Raw genomic sequence first — 18,835 nt, forward strand, 5'->3', positions numbered from 1 at the left:
AAAGCAAAGACTCCATTAAAATAACTGAAAAATTTGCTTAAGATGTCACATAAAACAATTTGATAGCATAGCTGTTAGTGCAGCTCTCACAGCTCTTTGGTCCTGGGTTCAATTCTGCGAAGTTCACATGCTCCCATCTTGTTCATATGGGTATTATCTAGGTGAGTGCTCCCACCTTCCAAAGACATGCTGGCTAGGTAAACTAGCATCGTGTGTGCTTGCGTGTGTGCCCTGCAATGAGCTGAGATTCTGTCTAGGCTGTGGTCCTGCCTAATGCCCTGTGCTTGCACTATAGTCTCCAGGTAGCCACAAACTGTACTGAATAAACAGCCTTTTGACAATTGATGTAAAAAAATTGTGTGATTTACACAAAAAACTCTAATTGTCCTCATAATATTAATATAAAAAATAATGAAAACTATTTTCAGTAGAGACATCTACATTATGATATAATATATATCTTCAGAAGCACTGTTCTCAAGTACTAGATTGTCTTTTACAGCTCATATTTACCTCATTGAATTTCTTTAGATAGTTATTAAACCTATGTCTTGCATTTTTTCCAGCTTCTGTCCACAGCCATATTGATAGATTTTATCATATGGAGATTTACAAGGCTCTTGCACTGCAAGTAAATAATTTACATGATATGTTTTTGATTCAATGCAGCAAATGGTTATTAAAAAGCCTCGGCTATACTAGTTCAAGCACAGTACCGCACTGCCTTTAATTTGTCCATGTCTTCTATTTGATACCACCAGTATTAATAGCTTTGCATGGAACCTCTGCAGTCATTAATCATAATAATTAATCAGATCCAATTATATTGCATATAAATGCGAACAAATTGCTGGAAAAATAATGATCTATCACCAACATGTCATAGGGAAAAAGAGACTAAAATAGTAATTAGAAGCAGGGATTTAGTTGCATACAACTACACTGCAACTGACTGTAACAGTATTAGGATCTGATGATGTAATTAGAGGAAAGTAAGTGCAGAAGGCCTTCACCAGACTTCCTAATGAATGTGTGCATGGAGAGAGGGAAAATACTGCCTTTCATTAGTGAGGAATTTGAAAGATAATGAATTTCTTCCCAATAAAAAAATGCCACTTATTGTTTTTCTTTCTAACATGTTGTTTTACTCATGTAATTTTTCTTTTTCAAAACCAGGCTCAACACGCAATTAAGCAAAAAAATATTTTCATCATTAAAAGCCTTGTTCAAATCAGACAATGTCTTAATTAAATACTTTTAACTTAAACTTAACAAAAACAAAAGTAAGCAAAGGGCTTGAATAAAGACGATTCAAATGACAAATTAATCTTAGGAGATAAACTTAGAACAAAGCAGTTTTTTTATTTTATTATTGCCTTACATCAATTAAAATTATGGTATAAAAAGGAACCGTTTTTAATATCCAGAATAATAGTTATTATGATATGCAATGTAGAAATTCAGAAGAAAGCTATATTTCATGCATTGCTGAAATCCATAATTTAGTGTTTAATTTTAGTAGAAAACATGTCTCAAATGTTAGAATCATCAGATTTCTGGGACCTGAACAATACTAGGCACTGCACTTTCCTTACTTTGATCTCAGTGCTGTGACTGCTACAAAGAAGTAAAGCCCTTATCATAGCTTTTCCAGCATCTACAGCAGAAGACCTCAATAATACCCCAGAACATTTGAAAATGTAGTAATTTCATCTGCTAAAGATAAGAGAAGGCACTGAACAGGTAAATCCCACAATTCTACAGTATATCTGAATTAATGTTTTGACACACGAAAAAAGAGTACGCTGAGCTCACTATACATTACCAGTTTAACAGGAATTATGTCATTCATATTTTTCTCTCCATTATGTGCAGTAGTATGATTTGAAGGAAAATAAAGCACAATTGTACAATCCAGTCCATTTAGTTTTGCAAAGCTAAAAATGAACTTACAAAGATGTAGAGGAAATAGCAAGTCCATAATAAACATGGTTTTCAGTTGCATTTTTTTTCACTGGTTGCAAGTGCTAATTGCTGGTTCCTCAAGGGTATAGAATTAATCACCTGCTAGATTTACAGTCTCTAAGCTGAGACCCGAGGACAGAGGCAATAAGAAACCCTCTTGAGGGACACATCATATGGTGAGTATAAATATCAGTCTCTATGCATATGTAAATTGCGAACAAAGTTTTTTCAAAGCTCAAGTGTGCTAATTTCAAATAGGCAAGACTAAAGCTAGCTTTTAGCGGCTGTTTAACGCCTGCCTGTGGGTGGTAGAGAGTGCTTAGAATACAAGCAAACAGTGGTGCATGAGTAATTAAGCAACATTTTGCTGAGCATAAATAATTCTGTTTATACTGTTCTTCTGAAGAGTTCGGAATGCAGGAGGTAGACTGAATGTAAGCATGGGCACCAGGGGTTAAACTTTCTTCCTTTTTGTTTTTCCCTTTGACATAAAGATCTATTCTACATTAAATACAAGCATGAAACCTCATTTTTCATCCTTCTGTTGTACTTTTTGCATCTGTTTCTTAAATCGACACTCAACACTGGAATAGATAAATTTAAAGACCTAAGTGAAAATGTCCAGAGAAATATAATTCTCTGTTCTCCTTAACAGCTGTGGATAAATTATATCTCCAAAAGGAAAGTAAACATGAGCACATTAATGTAATTAAGAAGTATAAGTCAAATTCTACATTGGGGTATACACACATAAACAGTGCCTATATATAATTATCACCATTAGACATTGATGCTAGTTTTTTCTTTTTTAGATTGTGCCAATAAAACCATGCAGTTCTTATATATATATATTCATTTTTGTACCTTATTTAAGCAGTACTAGAAAGGAACATATTTCATACTAACTGTATTACATTACCATAAACAATTGTGTTTCAAATTCTGAAATATTTTATATTTTAGTGGAACAGAATCTGTTTTTTTTCTCCTTTGGGTGATACTTCCTCATGTAGTAAAAATACTACTCTCCTGTCTGAAATGAAAAATGAACACAAATTGGTTTGGGTGATTGTCAAATGTTTCTGACTGCCCTTGGAAATGTAAAGAAACTGATATTTCCAATGAACAAGGAATATTTTTTCTCTTTTTAGATATGTACTGTATGTATTAAAAAAAAACTTCCATATAGAGCATTTGTTTTAGGTGTGAATCAGCAGTAATTAGTCAGCTTTATAAATTCAAAATTTTTGGAACCCTTTACTTTATGGTTATTACCATGACTTTTAGATATTTCTAATATAACAAAGAAAACAATCTCTCTAGATTTGGTTATCTAAACTTCTAGACTTGGTTATGTGAAACACAACTTCATTTACAGTTACTTCTTACTGTTATTCTTTTCTGAAAATAATGTAATTATAACTTCACAAATATAGTGAACAATGTGAATAATTTGGGTATACTGTAAATACATACCACAAATACATATACCTGTATATATGGCTATAAATGATGGGCTTCATGATCTCATGCCATTTGTACTGAAGGAAACAAGATGTTACACAGATACTATTGATACAACTCTTTCAAACATTGCTCAAGAAAGAGGGAGTACTCAAGGACAGAAAACTGCCTATCCATATGAAGGGAGAATAAAGTAATTATAAGCCAATAATGTCACGGATGTTGGAGAGGTATGCAGTGGAATGGCAAGAGAGCAAAAAAGACCCTATGTGTAGCAGCAAAACGGAGGTTAGCCCGGGCTCAGCAGGTCAGACGATGTCGGGTAGAAACCTATGCCCTCAGGTCGCGGAATATACGATCTGGTAATAGGCGGGTCTCAAGACATCCGAACACTCAATGTTGAGTGAGGAGGAAAGGGTGACCCAGAAATATATAGCCCCACACAAAGACACACCAGAAGGACAAGCAAAGCACAGGGAAATTAGGAACAGAACAGAGTAGGAGCACCCTCTAGCTGTAGAGGGCGTGACAGTACCCCCCCATTCATGGGCGGCTCCTGATGCCCCAAAAAAAGAGCTGCACAGCACTGGGGGGAGGAAAAACCTAATTTAACTGAAATGAACCCTCTGGGAGCCCATGGCTGAGAGCTACACCCTCCTCCTGGGTAAAAACCTTTATTGAGTAGAGGAACGGGGGGCCGGGCCGGGCTTCGGGGAGCAAGACAAAAAAATACGTACAAAAGCACACACAACAAAAATAAACCTGGGAGACCAGGGCAACGAACCACACATAATAGATAGTAACCAAGAGTCCAAGGAAAAGGGCTCAGGGAGACCAGGAAACACAGAAACCAAAGAGTGAGAAACCAAAACACCAAGATAAAAAAACAAAGTAACAAAAAAAAAAACCTGGGAACCAAAAAATAGAAAAAACAGTGCACACAGGGCAAAAAACATGCTAACATTCTGTCCCGGATGTTGGAAGTGACTTCCCATGGAAAGCCAGGTATTTGTACGCGAATGTCGGAAAGGCATACCGCTGAATGACCCGGTCACAGGCACGGATGTCGGGAGGTGGCATCCCGCAAAACGATGCGGGAAAAAAAATGCATCGCTCGCGGCGTCAAAGTATGGCTTACCATTCTGTCACGGATGACGGAGAAGTATGCCGTGGAATGGCAGGATAGCAAAAAAGACCCTATGCGTAGCGGCAAAATGGGGATTAGCCCAGGCTCAGCAGGTCAGACGATGTCGGGTAGAAACCTATGCCCTCAGGCTGCAGAAGAGACGATCTGGTACTAGGTGGGTCTCAAGATATCTGAACCCTCAATGCTGAGTGAGGAGGAAAGGGTGACCCGGAAATATATAGCCCCACGCAAAGACACACTGGAAGGACAAGCAAAGCACAGGGAAACTAGGAACAGGACAGAGTAGGAGCGCCCTCTAGCTGTAGAGGGCGTGACAAATAAGTCTGATTCTATTACATGTTCTGGAAACAATTATTAGAGGATCTCGATTAGAAGACCACCGACATGGAAATCCACCTTGACCATTTCCTAGGTGAATCATGATCCTCAGGAATAGTCAACATGGATTTAGAAAAGGTAGGTCTTGCCTTACCACCCTGTTAGAATTCTTTGAACAAACAACAATAATTGATATACAAGTAAGTATATTAAGGGCTTCGCTTTTGGACAGCAAGTTTTCCTGTCTTTCCATGGACTCTTAATTGGATTCAGATCACTTTCACTGGACCTCTCAAGGTCATTACATTTCTTATTCTTCTTATTCATTGTCCTGCTAAAAGGTAAATGTTTGTCCCACTTTTAAGTCTGAAGCAGGCTTTCCTCTAAGATTTGCCAGTATTTTGCTCCATCTATGCTCCTGTTAGTTTTGACAAGCTTCCCTGTCGCTTCTAATGAGAATCAGAACTATAACATGCTTGAGATAATGGATGGCGTTGACTATGGATTCTGACCCAAAAGTTCCACTTTTGTATTGTCTGACAACACAACCTTTTAACACATCTTTGGTGTATCATTTCTTTGCTTTGTTACATACCCCATTTGAGATTTTTTTTAGTTCCATATTAGCCCCTTTGTGGAGTGACATTATTGACAAATGAATATTTTCTCCCATCTCAGCCAATGAGTTCTCTAACTCTTTCAAAGCTGCTATTGGCCTCACAGTGGCATCACTTACTAGTTTCCTTCTCTTCTGTGTCTTTAATGATTGATCTCATGCTCAAAGAGATATGAAGGGGTTCTGAAATGTTTTCATACCTTTCTCCTGATCTATACCTTTATACAACTTAATTGATTTGAAAGCTCCTTGGTCTTCATAGTTGAACCACTGCTTGAAATTCACAATTTGAATGGGGGTCCCTACAGGGCCAGATAATGTATTTCAGGTTTATTCTGAAATCATGTAACCACTGTTATTGCACACAGGCAGAGGCCACTCTACTAATTGTGTGGCTAATTAAGGTATTTTTTTTGCATCAAAAGTTTAGTTTTTAGTTTTAGTTTTTTTTGCTTTTAATATGTAGAGTATTATTTCAAATATTAATCAGAATTATAAAGTGACATGACTGCAAACTTTAGTCTAGCTTTGTGATTTGCTTTTTCTCATTAAGGCAAAAATACAACTTCATCAAGTTATGCCCCCATAAATTGTACACAGGTATTACAGTGGGTTGTTTTGTAAAGAGATGTTGATTCTTGTTTCTTTGGATCTACAGTACTTTCTTTTACTTTGTATCTGTCCCCTATACCCCTCCATACATCTGCATTGTCACTTTATGCGTTTATTACCCTTAGCTGGCTATGCATTGTCAAGAATAAGACTCCTATATTTCTTCCCAGCCCAGTGCTTGGAAGCTTAATATAGATAAGTGTTTTAGCCTTGTTTAAAAAAATTAATCAAAAGAGCACAGAGCATAACTAGTGTGTGAGCCTCGTCTTTGTTCCTCAGTTGATCACATCCCTTCAATGTAACAGTGTTTAGTAAAATCGGTAATACAGAAGTTTATGCACCATTGCATGGGAGATGGAGGAGAGATACACTGAAGCACAACTTTAGAATTGCCCTCTTTCCATGGAAACTGCATCTTGTAGGCTGACCTCTCAAGATACATTAAGTTATTTAGAACATCATTTTTGACAGTTACTCTGAAATACAGAAACAGTGTGGGTGTAATGTCAAAATAATATATTGTTTCATGCCTACAATATATCCCACTTAGAAGAAAAAAAAGACCAACTCAAAAGATATTTTAGAAATCTGCTGGGCCAGATTATTTCCAGAGATGATTGATTTTAGATATGTGATTCTTATACAGGTACTCCCTGTCAGAATTAATTAAAATAAATGTGGTGTTTTAATAGATAAGGATGCCAAATATTACACTGTAGAGTACTGCAACTAAGAGCATAAAATGCTATGTCTTTACAGCAGGAGTAATACAGTGACGGAACATCTGAAGCATTACAAAAATTCTGATTTTCTTTTGATATGGCATATCTTGGATATTTCATTATTTATTGATGCAGTAAATGAATGAATGCCATTCCTGTTTCAGGATTTTTAATATGGATGTGAGTATAATGCACAGTGATATGTAACAGATCACCATTTTCATAAACTATATAGAAATTTATAGTACTCTATATATACATTTCTTTCATTAAACTATATCCACAGGTCCAAAGCTTTTTATAAATATGAACTATATTTTAAATCCCAATATTTGGCAATTTTCCACATATATTACAGTGTGGCATAGTGACATAGTGGTTGGTATTGCTGCCTCACATCTCTGGAGCCCTGGGTCCAGTTCTAAACCAGGGGTGCTGTCTGCATGAAGTTTCTTCTTTCCTCGCCCGTTCCTTGCCACAAAAGGCTCCAGCTCCCCTGCAATCCCTGTATTGGATAAAGTGGTTAGAAAATGGATAGATTAAAATATTTAGTGAAAATTTCTCAAGCTCACAAACTGAAAAAAATATGCTACAACATTATCTGGGTGTTATTACAGTATTAAAGTTATTACAGTGCTTCTACCTGAAAGAACCTAACGTAGCCACAAGAAAACCCTTACATGAGTGAAACAGTTTAGTTGTCATGGTTGTGTGACAGAATGTAGTTTTCTTCTGGTGAGATTTTACAGTAAATCCCTTGAGTTTAAAGATAATAGTGTCCAGCCCAAAGAACCAATAAATCAATTAGTTTTAACAGCCTCAGTTCAGGGAATTGTATTTAGCCTCCTCAATAAAAAACATGACTTTGTGCTTGTACTCATACTTCAAACTGTTCAGCTCAATTTTTCATTTTGTATCTTCTTAAATTGACACTTCACTTTTTCAACATGAGGTGTAAATTGCTTCCTCATATACTAGTCTTAACACCTCTACATATGAAATTGGGTGTTTGATAATGTGATCTGAGTGAAACAGGTTCATAATTTATAAAACTCCTTTAAACCTGGTTTTTGTGCCTCAGATATTCATTAAACACAAGCTTCCCATAAATATCATGAACATTGCTTTGAGTTAACTGTTTTGGTGTTACTAAAAATTTGGACAAGAAAGAAATTTGATATGAAAAAGATTAAAAGTAAAAAAACATACACCATGTCTCCATTTTCCACTTTTTGGATTGAAACAATGGATTGCCTGATGGATGAATGCAAGTTTATATAATGAAACCTATATAATTCTTTCAGCATATACTGATCTGGACGTTTGCGGTATGGCACAGGTCAGTTAGTAAGTGAATAAAAGCTTAAAAGTTGATCTTCTCCTTATCAAGGTCAGTTGAGTAAAAAAGGAATACTATATCAATATACATGTTTGTTAAATGAATCCAGGAAATACATAAAGTTCCCTTTAGGAAAGACAAACAGTATAATAGAGTTAGTACTGTAGGTATCATTAATAGTATTAAAGCCTCACACTGTACAATAGCTTGTCATGCCAGGTCATCCTGATTTCTATGTAAAAATGATCAGATAGCACATGACTTCCTCCCTGCATAGGGAATCAGTTGATCACAGGGTCTATCTTTAACAGAGGATTCCCCACCCAGGTTATCGATGGGGCCCTCACCCGGGCAAAAAACAGCCCTTGGATTATCACCTTGATCAGGAACTCCCGGTTTCACAATCGCATTCCCTTGGTGCTTCCCTCTCACTCTAACACACTTTCAATCCCTAGGACCATCATTAACAACTACTGCATTTTACAGGATGATCTCTCCATTGGTACCCTTTTTTCCGACTGCCGAATCATCTCTTATCGCGACCACCCAATCTATGTTAACTTCTTGTTCACAGCTCCCTCAACTGCACTCAGCAATCATCCCCACCAGACATCTTCCCGTGCAACAGAACTCGCTGCATCACCTGCAAATACATACTGTATCTAACAACATGCTCATTCAGGGCCCCTCAGGTCAGTTCTGGATCACCCAGATGACATCCTGTATCTCCAGCAACCTCATTTACTATATCTCTTGCAAAAAATGCCCAGCTATCTACGTTGGAGAAACCGGAAGGAGGGCTGTGAAGATTAAAGATTTCTCCAAGCCCATAGTTTCTAATTTCACCTCAGACGGCCATGATCACACTGATCTCTCTGTCTCTGTTCTCAAAGAAGGGTTTCTCAAATCCCACAGAACAAAGACGCAAAACTCATCCTGAAACAAGGCTCACACCTTCTCCCGTCTCTCAATGACATACTTATTTTTGTGTAAACTTCTCCATTCACATGCAGGTTTTGACTTCACGCCTTTCTCCACCCCTCTCCACTTTGCACTTCCTGAGTGGCCTCTCTGCCTCTCCCCTCTCCCTCCTCCTCCACTTTTCCAGGTTTTGTTCTCCTGTGCTATTTAATCTTTGATGTCTACCCTGTCTTTCTCACACCTGAAGAAGGCTCCACAGCTGAAATGTTGTGTTTGCTTTCTTTTCTTTTCAGCATGGAATAAACCCGCTACCTGTTCCTCTGCAGCCTGCGCATGCTGACACAGCTACCTACTTGAATTACCTCCAGCAATGCTAGTCTCCATTTATACATATGGTTGGACTGGAGGAACTGGAAGATCCTTACTCAAGGGTACAGCTGGAGTGTCTATAGCAGGAACCTGAACCCACAACCCACCCTCGCTAATCAGTCTTGTGACTTACCCACTATGGTATGCTGTCCCAATACAATGGAAAAGTCTACTCCATCTGTAAGTTTGTCTCTAGAGTTTGAGCAATAAATGCTGAAAGCCTGCCTCATCAAGTAGAAAATACCTTTCACTGTCAAAAAATACTGTATCTTAGTTGATTTTGAATTTTATTTATGAAATATTTGACTGTAGGAAGATGGGAAAAATTGATTTTTGCTAATGGCTGTAAGATTAAAACTCATGGCCTTGAATGAAAAGTGATTTATTGAAAGAGCTACAGTAACAAGGAAACAAAAGAGAAATTACTGGTGAGGTTTAAATTGCAGTTCAGAAATGAAGGGTCCTATTGGAATACATGTGCAATCAGGTGAAATGATTGAGTCTTATCTTTATGGCAAAGATCAACATTCTGGTAATCAGAATGGGTTCTACTGTATGTAGGGAGATCTTACAAGGTTCCTGTTTTGAAGAAATTGTGTATTATTGACACATTTAGGGCTTATGATGTGGTATATCAGGACCTTCCCTTTTACAACATGTAACGATGAGGTTTACTTTCTCAACTTAAGTCAGTAGGAACTATGTGTACTCCATGCACAGTAAATGTATTAAAAACTGTGAGAATGTAATAAATATAATAATACAAAATAAAACATTCACAGGTTATGATAAACAACAAATAATGTACAATAAAATACAAGACAACAGAGGTTATGCTAAAGCAATAGAAATATCCAACACTTCAAATACTGTGTTCTGCATTGGTCACTACACAGCAAAAAATATGTTTCTGCTGTACAGATGGTACCAAGGAAAGCAACCATACTTATAATACTTCTGCTCAGACATACTTAAGGAACTGAATCTTTTCAGCCTGAAACAGAAGATTATGTGAAACCTAAGCCTCAACCCCCACGCCCCGGACCATTGATGGACTCCCAGCATTCACTGTAAATTTGATTCTGGATTCTTGCTGGTTCCGGAGCAAGTTGAAATATCTTGTTGATCAGGAGGACATTTTGGACCTTCAACTGATTGCTGATTTCAGTCGGCGTCTCTCCAATCAATCTTCTGGGGCGTCAGGAGCCGCCCCTGGGGAGGGGGGTAATGTTAAGCCACGCCCCCGGAGGACTAGTCATTTCACCTCGCATTCCAGCATGGTTCCCAATTAGCCCATTTTCCCCAGCCTATTTAATGCTGCTTTACACTCTCCCCTGTGCTCAGTATTAGGGTTTTTCCTGGCTAGAGCTACTTCGACTTTTCGCAATTACTTACTACTCGGTTTTTGGCTTCCTGACCCTGGTTTGTTCTCAGACTACGTCTCCTGGTTTTGTTTTGGTACTTTGGTTCTCGTTCTGGTTTTGACTCTCGGCTTCCTCACGGCTTATGGCTCCGCTTCTGGTTTTGTACTTTTGCACCGGTTTGTTTACCTTCGGCTTTCGGACCTCGGACTGTTATATCGACTACGCCTCTGGAGATTGTCCTGGTTTTTCTGCATAGGGTCCTCATTAATATTTTCTAACACTGGCAAGCAAAATGTGTAAGATGGGCTGAATGCCCTCCTCTTGGTCATAACCTTTCTTAAGTTCTTATATTCTATGTGAGTTTTTTTATAAAAACAAATTTTTACAAAAGCTGATATTCATTTTTTGGGGGGGCAGGACAAAATTAAGCTCCCTGAATAATATCCCACACTCCCTTAACATATAGGTTATGTCCCTGATTAAACTGTGAGCTTTGAAAGTTAAACCTGTGCAGTTAAAACTTAAAAATGGAACTTGTTTTAAGAATTGCACTATTTATTGGTCTTAATCAGTAATGGTGATTACTGATTAATGATGATTACTAGTACAGGTTGAGCCCTGTAGTCCAGATGTCACTGGTGTGAGCCTGAGACATGTTGTTACATAGCCAGGATTCACCAAGCAGTTGAACAGACTTCTGAACAGAACTTGGCTTCTGTGACAGATGGAAAATGTGTGGCAACTGTGAGATTGTAGTAATATCTGTGGGAGATGCATTGCTTCTCCAAGAGCTTCTACCTGCACCCCTACTGTAAGGTACTGTGGAACTTGTAGCATAGTGAGTTTCTGAACAGTGGGCATGCTGGAGGAGTCATTTCCCTTTGATACCTTATTTTATATACAAAAAATAATTTCTGACCGTTAATGCAGATAAAACAATCAGTGCTCATATAGGGATGCAAGGGGGACAGTGTCCTGTAATCACTTCTTTTTCCTAGAAGCTAATGGAAATATTGTGGGTGCTTTAACCAAGTTACTTTGAACTAAAGTCTATAAAGTAAATCTATAAAGTGAACTACTAGGCCAATGTGTTAATTGTATTCTGCAATGGATTAGAAAATGAAAGAGATGCTAGTATTACCCATTGTATGAGATACAGTACGTTCATTACAATGCATTTAAGAAAGTGTAATCAAATACAGACATACAAAGTAAATAATAATAGACAATAAAAAGTGCTGAAAGGGTGATTGCACAAACTGAGTGTAATATATCACAGCTTAAGGTGGAGTAAGCAGTGGTCTATGAGGTGTAGGTGAAACCACATGCTGGTTGAGAGGCAGATGAGACAGGAAAGCTGAGCTGGCAGCTGCAGCAGCCTAGGGACTCAGAGAAGCAGAAGAGTAGAGCCTGCAGGCAGATGTGATGCTGTGTCAGGTGAGGGAAACAGGCAGAAGTTCTGTTCAGTTTTTGTGGTCGCGCAGGCAGGAAGCAAAGTCGGTAAAAGTGAAAAACGTTGAAAAAAAGGCACAAAGGGGAGGGAGTCTGTGAGCATGGTCAGAGTCAGTGAGGTGAGGGTCAGATCTTGGAAACAAGATGCTGAAGCACAGGAGGAATCCAAGCTAAAGTTGTAAACACAAGCAGGGTGCGAAGCCCTGTTTGTAGTGCAGAGGGCAAATCCAGAAGATCTGTTCGGGACAAAGCTCAAGTCCAGAATCCAGGAGCAAACAAGCAAGAAACAGGAACACAGGAGCAAAGGTAGGTCAGGCACTCAGAAGCAAAGCTAGGAACAGAGCATAACCTTTTCCAAAACCTTCTGAGATGAAACTCTATGACAGAGCCCCAAGCTCTGTGAGATCAGAGTTTAAATATCCTGAACCACCTGAAGCAGGTGTAGCCGTAAATAGTCTCCTGGTGGTCCAGGTCTCCTGTAAAATTGGTACCCACAGCAACTGGCATGCTGTATGATAGGTCAGAAGGAGATGTAGCCAGCTGCTGTGACAATGCTAGCTTGCCCCGTGGAGGAATTACTTGAGTACTACAGGGATCTGTAATAGTGCCACTGTTCTTCTTAAATTATAGGCATTACATGGCAGTAGCAGAAATATAAACTGTATAAGATAGGAAACACTCATCTTGAACAGACTACTTAAAGAGAAAAATACAGGTGTTGATTCATCATTTAACACAAAATTAAAAGGGCAGAATTCAAATCAAGGGATATTGTGTTAAAAGTATATACAGTAATACACTAGTAAGACTTTGTTAAGAATATTGTCTAAAACGTTAGTAACCACATTATAAAGAAAGATGATGCTGCACTATAATCAATGTCAGAGAAGAAAAAACAGATACAGTACTTTCAATGGCTTAAAAGAACGTCCTACTTTGACAGGTTAAAAGAACACAACCTTATTAGTTTGGGATAAAGACGTATGAAAATACTTGATTAAAATATTCAATATCAACCCAATTAACTTATTTAAAAATCAACAATGTAGTATGAACAAGAAAATAAATTTAAAAAGGGAATTGAACTTAAAAGGAGACAATTTTTTCTCAAAGGGTTATGGGAAGCCTAACTTCCCATAAGATACCCAGCCATTTTGTCAAAGAGCTGAGATTCTTGACTAATTAGCTTTTAGTAACCAAATGAGCTAGATGAGCCAAATAAACTTCTGTCCTTTATAACCTTTCTTATTTTTTTATACCATCAATCTGCATTTCAGTGCACTTGCATGTCATGGATATGATCCTGAAAAATGTTTTGTCCAGAAGCTGTACATATTAAAAATTTGTGGCAAAAGCCATTACACCTTAAATGTGATCTAATACATATTTTTTTCTTACCAATAGTACAGTATACATTATATAATAATATAACATGGTATAAATGTACTGATGTGTAAGACTTAGTCCCAGTTTTAAGATTAAACATTTTAAACACATCATCTAAGCAATGTCTAAATAATCTAACGTACTGTATTTATCATTCACTGACTATTGATCTTAAACATCCTTTATGGTAAGAAATAGATCAGAAGCTGCAGTTCATATATATTTTTAATGAGCTAAATGCCTATTCCAAATTAAATATGTACTGTATACCTTATCGTGGACTATATTAAAATACACTGTATTTACCTGCATGTATATTCCTAAGAACTACAAAATTTAGCTTGTTTCCCTCTCTTTCTTCTATGTGTAACAGATATTGTGCATTAAATTGTTTTGCAGTCAGCATGGGCTTATGGCTTTATTAAATATTTTGCCCTCAGGAAGGATAATATATTTTAGTAGACAAAAGTGTCTCATTTCAAGATGCTGAAATTTGTTTTCTTTGACTAATATTAGTTCAACAGCAAATATGAGCATGTGAATATTTTACCTTTTATAATAATTAATCATTTGTCACTTTTGTTCAGAACTGCTGATGAATCAACAACATGCATTTTTATTCTATAATTTATATGAGTAATACGCATTTTCATGAAGATAAGAAATTATTTCTTAATAACTGAAGGGGACAAATATTTTTATTGTACAGGATAATATGAAAACCCTTTAAAGTATATATTGTAAATCTATAATTCTTATTAATATCTAGAAAGATTCTTCCTTGGATAAATCATACAAAATCACTCCATTTCTTGTGACATTTCAATAATACAAATATTTGTGTACTATAGCACACAAGCAAGAGCAACAAGAATGCACAGTACCTTTCCTATCACATGTGAAATGACAAAATAAGGACTTCTGTTTGAAACCGAGAAAAAATACTTTTTAAAATTTGGTGTTTAAATTAATCAACTGAAAACATGATTTAATTTAAGGATATTATTTCAAAGTGTAATTACCTACTGGGATTAAAATGAACTCTACTGGCCGCAATGTTCTCCCACTGTGATCCCACATTGAAAAATGTTGAGTTTTAGATTAATATGCATCTTGTAAGAACAAGTCTTAATCTCAATCTTAAAGGACATTTAAAACACACTTGGAACCTTCCATGCAATCAAGCACGATGTGACTACAACGTCCACCATGCTAAATTTGCGATTACATTTTTCATGTGCATGATTTAAATCGCTTTAGCAGCAGTCCAGGGAGCATTTTACCGTGCATATTAATTACAGAAAGTCTTTGTCATGTGAGGGTCTCAGTGGTCATGGTCTGTAATCCAGCTCATTTGAACTGTGAGCATAGCTTTTTGAACCTGCTGTGCACATCAAGCTTTCAGTGAGGAAAAAAAGAAGTGCAGATAGGTTGCTGGTGCGATTACTGGTATAAAAATAAATACCAATTTTTCACTCACACCTGCAGACATACACATTTAGCATCCTACAATAGGATTAAAGCATACCAATTAGACTTTTGCATTAGTATTTAATGGGTAAACACTGGAACAGATCAGAAAGTTAGACTGCTACTTTAGTCTTTTTAAGAACCTCATCAAAAAAGGGAAAAAATGAAGAACAGTAAAATGGTGCCTCTCCTCTTACAAATTAACCTTATATTACAACTTTTGTAATTTGGTGTAATGAAACAGAAAATATCTATGGTTTAATTTTGATGTGGGATTTTTAGTTTTTTAGCAATTTTGTAGCGGAAGAATAGTTTTCTTTTAAAATATTCCAAAAGAATATAAGACATTTTGCATTGTACAACATTCTTAAATGCAGAGGTGAAATTCTCAGTACACAGTTTTCATAAGCAAGAATACAATTTATCTTGTTGAAATATTCTAGTATGGTGTGTGACCAAAGATACACTGGCTTCACCAGATTACCATAAAACAGTTTACAAGTGTATGCAACTGCTTCAAAGGCTTTAACATAGTGTAAAGAATAGTATTTGGAAAAGCAAACTAAGAAATGTCTTCTTATTTCACCTACTGTACCTACCCAGCAAAATGAGATCCCTCAAGAGATTTTGGAGTTTATAAAATAGTGTAAAAAGTGTGATAATGTATTTTTGCTAGTACAATGCATTGCTACAAATTGTATTTATTGGTTTTCAATTCAATATCTCGCAAATTCAAATCTTCTACAATATGAATTCCAATGACATTTTGGAGAAAGCATAACAGTCTCTGGTGGTTAGGCTTAGTGTACTGATTCAGACACTTGATGTGTGGGACATTTTGCACGTCTCTCAAGGCTTACCCTGACGACAGACAATCCCTAAATAGCACTGATTAATGAATCTCAGACAGTTATGACAGATGAAAGTGAGATTTTGATCACAATTATTCCAAGGGCTAAAAGTTTGAAAATAAAAGGCAATGAAGTCTAAAGACTGAGTGTGAATGTGCCCTGAAAATGTTTTTGAGGAGGATATTCTTTTTCTTTATTTTCTCTCACAGCTTTATGATGTGAAAATTGCAAAAAAGCAGAGCTAGCAAATAAATGTGAAGTCTAATTAAAAGTCTTTAAAGCAAAAGAGACCATGTGTGTTTCCATATGAAACTGAAATGGATCAAGTGGTATTAAACACTGCAAGGATTCTTGCCGCCATGTTTTTACATTGCCTTTTATTGCCTATAAACCATTTGCAATTTTTTGTACTATATATCTAATGCTATTAAATAAGGAGCACAGACTATACTGTAACACATCATACAGTATACTTTAGATGTTTAGAAGACAAATGAGTAAATATTGTTTAAATATTATATGCACTATACAGTATTATTTTAATAGAACGCATCCATACAAGATATCTGCTTTGTTTCGTGTTTTACAAAGTTGCCAAGTAAATTGAGTAAATTGAAAAAAGATAAAAGCTGCCGATTCATATTTATATTGTACTTATATGATGTTTATAAGCATTTTTAAATAATTTTTTTGTCTGTCTTAGTTTAGAATTTATATTTTTGCTACAGAATGTGCATTTGTGCAATGTGATAGTTTCCAGTTTTTATTAATTCATTGCATGATTATTTTGTTATTATTCCAAAGTTCAGGGTCACGTCCACTTTTACTTTTAAAATATGAAATCTAGCTTTCTCTTGCACGTACGCATACTGTATGAACACCACAGTGCTAGAGCTATAATGTGAGCCCAGACGGTTCATGCTACTGACATCTTCAGGGGGGAACAAAGCTCATTTGCATCTCACCGACAATTCGTTAGATAAATCTCTTGGGAAAAATCTATGATGGCAAACCTCATCTAAAATTATTACTGTAAAATACAGTAAAATACTCAGTCTGTAGTTTTATGAATTACATGTTAAATGCGGGCCAGTAATTTTCTAAACAGGCAGAAATTATGGCCATCTTTTATGAATATGGGCCTTAATGTGCATGCTACCTAAGTTAATTTATCAGGAAATACACTCCCCATTTGTACAGCTTTACTAGTTTATTTCTGAGAAGACCTCCTTTTGTAAAGCAGAATTTCAAGGCTTCTTTGATCACCCTTTGTTCCTCACAATTGCAACAATGCAATTTAATTAAAATGCTGGTTGATTGTTTTACTGGTTGACAGGATTTTTATAGAGATCATCTGATGATAAATTCTTGGAGCTCACAAAACTGAGACTTACCTTATTTGCAAACTGTCTTTATCTAAGTCAGTCATGATGGAAAAGTGTGATATAGAATTAAGAAAACTGATTTGATTTGTTTCTAGTAGGCATTTTAAATCACATCGCTTGCATGAATGACTGGATGTAAAAATGTATATATCGTAAATCAACTTAGATTGTACAGCTCAAATGCGTTAGTTAATGTGATTACTTCACTGCTTGTGCTGCACAGAACATTTAAATAGTACTTCGCAATGCGCAGACACATACAGAAGAAAATTGAACAGCACAAGGAAATTGAAATCGCATTGATCAGCATTTTACAAAGAGATTCTTGGTCAGTGCCCTTACAAAATTTCCAGCAATGAGGTACTGAACAACTGGTTTGCATGGGCATCCATGAAAATAAAGGCTCAGAAAAATTATCATGTATTATCCTAAACCCGCCTTCTGTATGTAATATGGGAAATGTATACACACTACCTATCTGATACTAAACCCCGGAAAAACTAATTTCTGCAGCGAACTTCAGGGCATGATAGTTTTAAACATTTATTTTTTTCAATGGAATTAGGATTCTGTCAGGTAATTGCATATCAGATTCATAACTGTCAAATGGAATACACTTCCATTCATTCTGAGCTATTTTATCCATAGGGTGGTTTGCTGCACTTCTGCTTACAGTTCTTGGTTTAAAGAGAATAGTGTGCCCAGAATGTTTTGTTAAGACAAAAGCATTATGCTAATGTAACTTTGTTAAATAAGATTGGCATTAAGTCTTCAAATATTATCGACTCTGTTGACTAAGATCTGAATGGTGCCACAGTGATATCATTCAGAGGTGGTGCATTTTTAGTTTAGGAGTTCCTCTTACATTTTTTTTACTTTTTCTTCCATTGCAGAGCCAAAATGATGACATCTGTATTTTTTCACATTTATATAACAGAGGACAGGACAGTGCATGTTCAAATGTGAAAAATGTTAATGAAAAATATAAAAAATATACAAAATCAACAAAATTAAGGTACTGTATGGCATCCATTCCTTGATGACAGTAAACTCTTTCAAAGCAGTGTAAATGTTAACACTGGGCACACACACTTGAAACTGTTCAGATGCAGTACAGCAAACTCAATTACCTTAATTTCATTGTGATGAGAAAATCAATATATTTTTATAGACTCTCATTCTAGACACTTTAAGTACTGCCTGCTCAATACTATCTCCTTAAGAGTGAGTTGTTGAGCAGGATACAAATGAATTAGCACACATAATGCTACTTAGTGTGAAATGTTACTACATGTATATGTTTATGTTCCCTGTTATGGCACATTTTTAATGGGGAAAAATACAAACTAGTGCATGAAAGCTATGAAAAGAAAAACAATAGCTCTGGCATTTACAGGTTCTTCTCTATTGATTTCAGAATATACATTTTAAAATTAATAATAAAAACCATGGGT

The sequence above is a fragment of the Atractosteus spatula genome, chromosome 13, assembly GCF_055471065.1.
Source record: "Atractosteus spatula isolate fAtrSpa1 chromosome 13, fAtrSpa1.hap1, whole genome shotgun sequence".
Classification (NCBI taxonomy): domain Eukaryota; kingdom Metazoa; phylum Chordata; class Actinopteri; order Semionotiformes; family Lepisosteidae; genus Atractosteus; species Atractosteus spatula.